The following is a 6,474-nucleotide window of genomic DNA, read 5'->3' on the forward strand; positions in this document are numbered from 1 at the left end:
GTGTGACTGTGCCTATGGCCATCTTCCGATATTTTCTCTACAATCTTTACTGACATCATCAAGCCATTCCATTATTTACACTCTGACCTTGCTCTTCCTTACGTTGGAGGTACAAATTTGCAAGTCCTTACTTGTCTCTAAGCACATACTGCTATTTGATAGCTACCTATAACCTACTTGATTTTTGAACAATATTGTTCAACCAATTTTCCTATCTTCTCATTTTTTAATCCTATCTCACAATTAAGGGTGTGTTTGGATTGAGAGATTTGGAGGGAAAGTGAGGGGAGGGAATTGGAAGGATGAGAAATCCATTGTTTGGTTAGCAAAATGAAGGTAGAGGGATTTGGAGGGGAGGGAAAATGGATCCCTCCATTTCCCTCCTACAAGGCAAATTATTTCCCCACCAACATAGGCAAGATTTGGAGGGAAAATCATCTCCTCCATTCTCCCTCCCCTCCCCTTCCCTTCCTTTCTCTTCCCTCCTCCTCCCTCCCCTTCTTTTCCCTCCTTTTTTTCTATCCAAACAAGGCCTAAAAGTCTTGCACTTCTCATCGTTCTCTTGTTGACGAGAAGCTCCCTCAAACTTTGCTCCTCTTCTTAATTGGTTGTCCTTGCCCAGTTGCGCTTTCTTATTTCTCTTACAAACTGATAGCCCACTAATCAATTATCTCAAATTTAAGTCCATCGTCAAAGCCTTTATCTTTCTTTAATGCTATCGTGATAATGGATGTGTTCTCTTTTAGACAATTTCTACTTCTGCCCTACTCTTTCTTACGTACCAAATTCATGTTTTGCTTTTCCTTACATTGTTATTTCTTGTGTCTCGACGCAAATTGCTAACCACTTGGCTTTTTAGCTTGTTCTCTTAATCTCTATTGAGGTTTACCCCCTGCTTTTTCCCTCTTAATCTTTATTATGCATATCTCATACCTTGCTTATAAATTACCCCGTTTCTTATCTCAAATTTATACTCGTCTACCTCAAATATATGAAGTTTACCTCATCTCAAATTTTCTATCCCAATTTCTTACATGCCTCCATATTAACCCTCTTTCTCTTGGTCACCGTTATTATCTCCTAAAATTATATGGAGTATGTCTCTCCCGCCCTTTCCAACCTACGGTCAGAAGAGTTTTCTTCACCTCTCACAAGTCACAAAAATAAATTACATGTCATCTTTCTCAAAGTATGCCCTAACCTTTGACAATCTTTCACAAATTACTCATCTTCTTTAAATTTCGGCCATCGTTTCCTCTGGCCACCTTTAATTTCTCTCAAATTATGCCATAGTTTTTGGCCTTTTCTCAAATTCGTCCCTCTCAACAAATATTCTTCTCATGATCCAACGATCAAATTTGGATTCCTATAAAACCGTACAAATTTTACGGTGCAAGTTTATTTCCCAAAATCCTCAAGCTCACACCGTACCCACTAATCACATTTACTTGCTTTCCCAACTTTCTCCCCACAGCGTACCCACTAGTCACATTTACTTGCTTTCCCAACTTTCTCCCCTTTATTTACTATGCAGAATTAAGCCTCTACATCTCGTCTACTGCTACTTCTCTTGGCTCAAGATTGCAGTCCCGTCTTCTCTCAAGATTGTCTTTCTCCGGAACATTGCGGTCCCGTCTTCTTCTTCTCAAGATTGTCCTTCCCCTCCGGTCGTCCATCTTACAGGGGCGTATAAGGAATATCATATTATCGTAATAATAGAAATCACAATATTACCATATTGTGATTGTCTAAGATTATAGTAGTCCTAATTTTCTATATTGTGTCAAATATATCTTTATGATATATTCTAGTAAGATTGAGTTTCCAATTATTATTGTCTTGTAATTGTTATATAAGCACCCCTTTGTAATCAATAATATTCAAGTCAATCAATTCATTCAATTATTATTCTCTACAAAAAGTCCCCAAGGCTATACACTGTTCATATGAACAGTTCAATACGACACCAATACTGTCGTTTTAGCTCTTTTGTTTCTCTGGGCCTTATTGGCTATTTGGTTTTGCAAGTGGGCCTTCATACAAACGCATTTTGGTTGCATTGGCCCAACGATTTGCAACATTTGTGATTCTCCTTTCTTTCGTAGATTGCAGGTTTCTCAATTATGGCGTTGAGGTCAACAACTGAAACATCAACAGTAGGAACACAGAAAGCAATACTGGTCAGCTTTCCATTCAAAGCTGGCAACACCTTCCCCACAACCTACAGATTTGAAGCAAAAGAGAAATTAGTAAAGTATATATACTCATGAACACGGATTAACTTCCATAGTGTGACGTCAGAATCTTCTTGGTGTAACATGAGATATTGACATTATGTCCCCCCGCAACCACCAGGTTAAAAGTAAGGCTTAGAATCTACTAATGTTCAGGACAAACTTTCACTGCAATCAAATCAGTAAGGATCTAGTATTAAAGCTTCGGTCAGTTTTTGTAGCTAGAGAATACAGAAAGAATCTGCTTCTCCAATCAGCTATGGACAAATCTATGAAATGAAGACAGAAGATAACAATCAAACAAGTATATGTTTCAAGTAAATCATTTGCAGGAATTATGTGAGCGGATTTTTATTAAGAAGAAATGCAGAATATGTTCTTAAAATTCATTTTCAACTTTAATAGCCTCATCTGTCTATGCATATGCTCCCATGAACAACAGGATAACCAATCATAAATGTAATATACATCACCTTTCCTCAAGACCTTCTAGCGGATTATTAGGAGATGGATCTTTGTTCAGGGATTTGCGATTTTTTAAACCTGTCACAGCCGAGCGAGTAACAAAAGCCTGTCAAAGTAATCAAAAGTCGTTCAGATGAGCTTGTATATAACCGTAAGCATGCAATAAAAAAAGGAAAATATATGAGAGATTTGATTCTTATACAAAGAAAATAGCCATCAAAAGGATTCAAGTGCCCAAAACCCTGTCAAAGTTCAACCTTTAAACGCACTTCCCATTAGACAAAAACTATGCTCCTTGTGTAATCCTTTTGATGGATACCTCTTAAATATCTCATTAACACTCAAATTCTTAAATATAATCGAATAAATTTATGGGTTTTTCTATGATATACCCTTATGTTGTTTTTCCATTTTCTATCATATACCCCTCATTTCTGAAAAATCTCTCCTGTACCCCTAACTTAGTTAGTTATTATAAACCGTGACCTTAGTGTAATGCTTCCGTCAAATACTCAGTTAACTGCCCATGTGGACTGATGACATGGCTCCAGGTAGATTATGATGTGGCTGAGAAATTTAATTGAATTATTTGACCCTATACATCAATCCGTAAATCATATACTCTCAACACTCATAAACCAAAAGTCTATTCCTCTTCCTCTGTTAAACACCCTCACTCACTACTTCCTTTTCCCTAAATTAAGCCCCAAATCAACTGCTACTACTCCGTCCATCTCTCACCTCTAAATTTCATGGTATGTACATCCATTTACCTCTATAATCTTATCAGTTGCTTTTTAAATTTTTGATTTTTGAAATTCATTGTTGTTGGATGATCATGGATTTTTATAATACACTCCCGCTGTTAATGTTTGTAGTCTTAAATATGGCAAGTTTTTTAACTTTTGGTTGGATTTAGTATGATAATCAATTGATTTGCATGATAGCACAAATGTGGGTGCGTGGATGTTAGGATAGATGACTAAGTTTTTACAGTAGTTATTGCGTAAGCCGGTTGCACACATGAGACGGTTCCATTTCCATTGTGTAAAAAGATCACCCATTTATTAGCAATAAATGAACAATCTTTTTACAAAAGTGGACCGTCTTACGATGTGAGACCGTCTTACATTATAATTTGGGAAGTTTTAACTTGTCAGTGTGATTGTTTGGCTGTGTGTATCACTCATTTTGAACAAAATTTGTATTAGCTCTTGGAAATTTAGACAATTAGACCAACCCACATACGTCAGCTTTGGCCCCTGTTTGCTTACACCAAGATTCCATTTTAGTGTCTAAACCTTCACTTATCGTGTTTATGCAGAATGGAGAATATCATGTTTTATTGCACTACAGGGGTGCAAATTTAGATGTTCGGATAGAGGACACGGATAAGTGTTTATTAATTGATGTGATCAATGATCTCTATGACGAGGCAGCGAAGTGTGCGTTTATCTTGCCTGAGCACCCTTCATCAAGCTATGTTTACCAAATGAAATCTGTTCTTTTAAAGGATGACAAAGGTCTAATGGAGATGTTTAGTAGGTCTGGTGAGAAGAAAATTATTGATATTTGGATGGGCACTGATGTAAGCCGTTCTAATGTCTTACTATTGTCAAGACAATTAAAGGCAAACATTCAAATGTGAACAAAGAAAGCATATCATCCATTGTGGCAGATAATCCTGCTCCTATATCTCCTATTCAAAGGCATAAGTTACAAATTAGAAGGGGTTACAAACCTGCTCCTAATTCTCCTACTGAATCAGCTAAGAATATTGATGTGTCCCCAATAAGAGCTTTCCTTGACTCACATTTACCTAGCATAAATGATGAAGTTAATCACGAAAAGTAATTCCAGAAATCACCAAAACGCGAGTAAGAAATGATCCAAATCAGAAATATCAATGATTAGTTGTTGCAAAAATTCAGAATGAAAACCAATACCAGAAATTACCAAACTCGACTAAGATTTTTTGCTTTTCATTCTGAATTTTTGTGATAGGGGTGAAGGACAATTCTCAGAAATATCCGGTTAGTCATAAAAGAGGATAACAAAGAAGGTGTGTCTGGTCTGGTGTAGCTAATGTTAACATAATCCATCGAATTAACCTCAAAGATTGAAACTTTCAATCACAAAGGCATAGAAAAACAAGTCTGAAAACGTAAAAACCAGCTTAAAGTCTTAAACAACATAACCAAGTGAATTAAGCTCAAAAATTGGAACTTGGGGGATAATTAAGCTCAAAGATTGAAACTTTGAATTACGAAGGCATAAAAAACCAAGTCCCAATCCACAAAAACCAATTTAAAAAACATAATCAAGCAAATTAAGCTCAAAGATTGAAACTTTAAACATAAATTGTAATACCTATATCAAGAGATGTGGGCATAGAGCATATTTCAATCAGAAGACATAGAACATCCACATCAATCAGAAGACATAGAACATCCACATCAATTAAGCTCAAAGAAAATCATAGTATTGATTTCTGGTAAAAAAAATCGTTGTAATGAAAAGCAATATGCTCATCATCAAGACAGCAAAAATTCAGAATGAAAAGCAATACCAGTAAATTCAGAATGAAGATCAGAAATTACAATGATTAGTTGCTGCAAAAAAAAAAAAAAAAAAAATCTTTGCACGACCATCATCATGAACTTTTCACAAGCAAGTTTTCAAAAAGGTTCTTATTAATGGGCAAAGAAGGAAATAAAACCACAACAAATCAGTAAATTAAAAGAGAGGAAATTAGCGAATGAAATCAATACTTGGGCTTGAGCGAGTTATAATTAATCATTCACGAAAAATTTCCAGATCCACAGCCTTTTTGAAGTTAGTAACCACATCGAACGATTAATTATAGAATACCTGGGGAATCACCAAGGCCAGCAATCTTCATCATCAAAAATACGTCCATCGATTCAGATTGAATTAGAGAATGAGGATGAGATAAGGATAAGAGAAGAAATTTAGAGAATTAGGATGAGATAAGGATAAGAAATGAGTGGTGAAGAAACAAAGAGAGAAGGAGGAGGAGCAGAGTTATGAATAAATGAAGATGATGGAGAGTAGCAAGAGGTTATGCACGATTACTACTGCTCCACTGTTCCTCATAGAGATAATTTTCAAAGTTTGGACATTTAGAAGGGTCTTAGAAAATCGTAGTAATTAAGTATAATTTGAGTGAGGCCGCAACATAATTAAGGAGTATATAGTACTCGTATGTATTTTCGTTTAAAACTAGGAAAAAGAATACATACCAAAATACGCCAACATCATAATCACCATTAGCAGGGGAAATTATTAAAAACCTTAGAGCAAAAAGATCACCGAATAATAATTCCTTAGAAAAATTGTGAAGGTGTTTAGGAGTTTTTATACTTGTATATATAAGAATTAGGTAATAGATAATTTTTGATTTTTTGAAGGTTTCACGGTTTTAGTTAGACATGCTTTAATTTTTTATTTATTACAAGAAGAACCTTGTGTGAAGTTATGAACATCTTGGGTCCATTTCAATAGCACTCGTTAGGGAGGACCATTAATGTATCCTCCCTAACCAATAACAAGTTTTATACCTATTTAAAATTAATCTACCCACCTTACATTAAAAGTCCCCAAGGCTATACACTGTTCATATGAACAGTTCAATACGACACCAATACTGTCGTTTTAGCTCTTTTGTTTCTCTGGGCCTTATTGGCTACTTGGTTTTGCAAGTGGGCCTTCATACAAACGCATTTTGGTTGCATTGGCCCAACGATTTGCAACA

At 35.7% G+C, this 6,474-nt stretch overlaps 1 long non-coding RNA gene across 1 annotated transcript; it reads right to left on the reverse strand.

Annotated features, from left to right (window-relative positions):
- Positions 1-1,877: 1,877 nt before the first annotated feature.
- LOC141644300 (uncharacterized) lies at positions 1,878-5,869 on the reverse strand. Its single transcript, XR_012543990.1, has 4 exons — positions 5,471-5,869; positions 4,441-4,518; positions 2,708-2,805; positions 1,878-2,221 (listed from the first exon to the last, which is right to left on the reverse strand). It is a non-coding gene; the product is annotated as an uncharacterized LOC141644300 (long non-coding RNA).
- Positions 5,870-6,474: the final 605 nt, after the last annotated feature.

This window comes from Silene latifolia, chromosome 2, assembly GCF_048544455.1.
Source record: "Silene latifolia isolate original U9 population chromosome 2, ASM4854445v1, whole genome shotgun sequence".
Lineage (NCBI taxonomy): Eukaryota > Viridiplantae > Streptophyta > Magnoliopsida > Caryophyllales > Caryophyllaceae > Silene > Silene latifolia.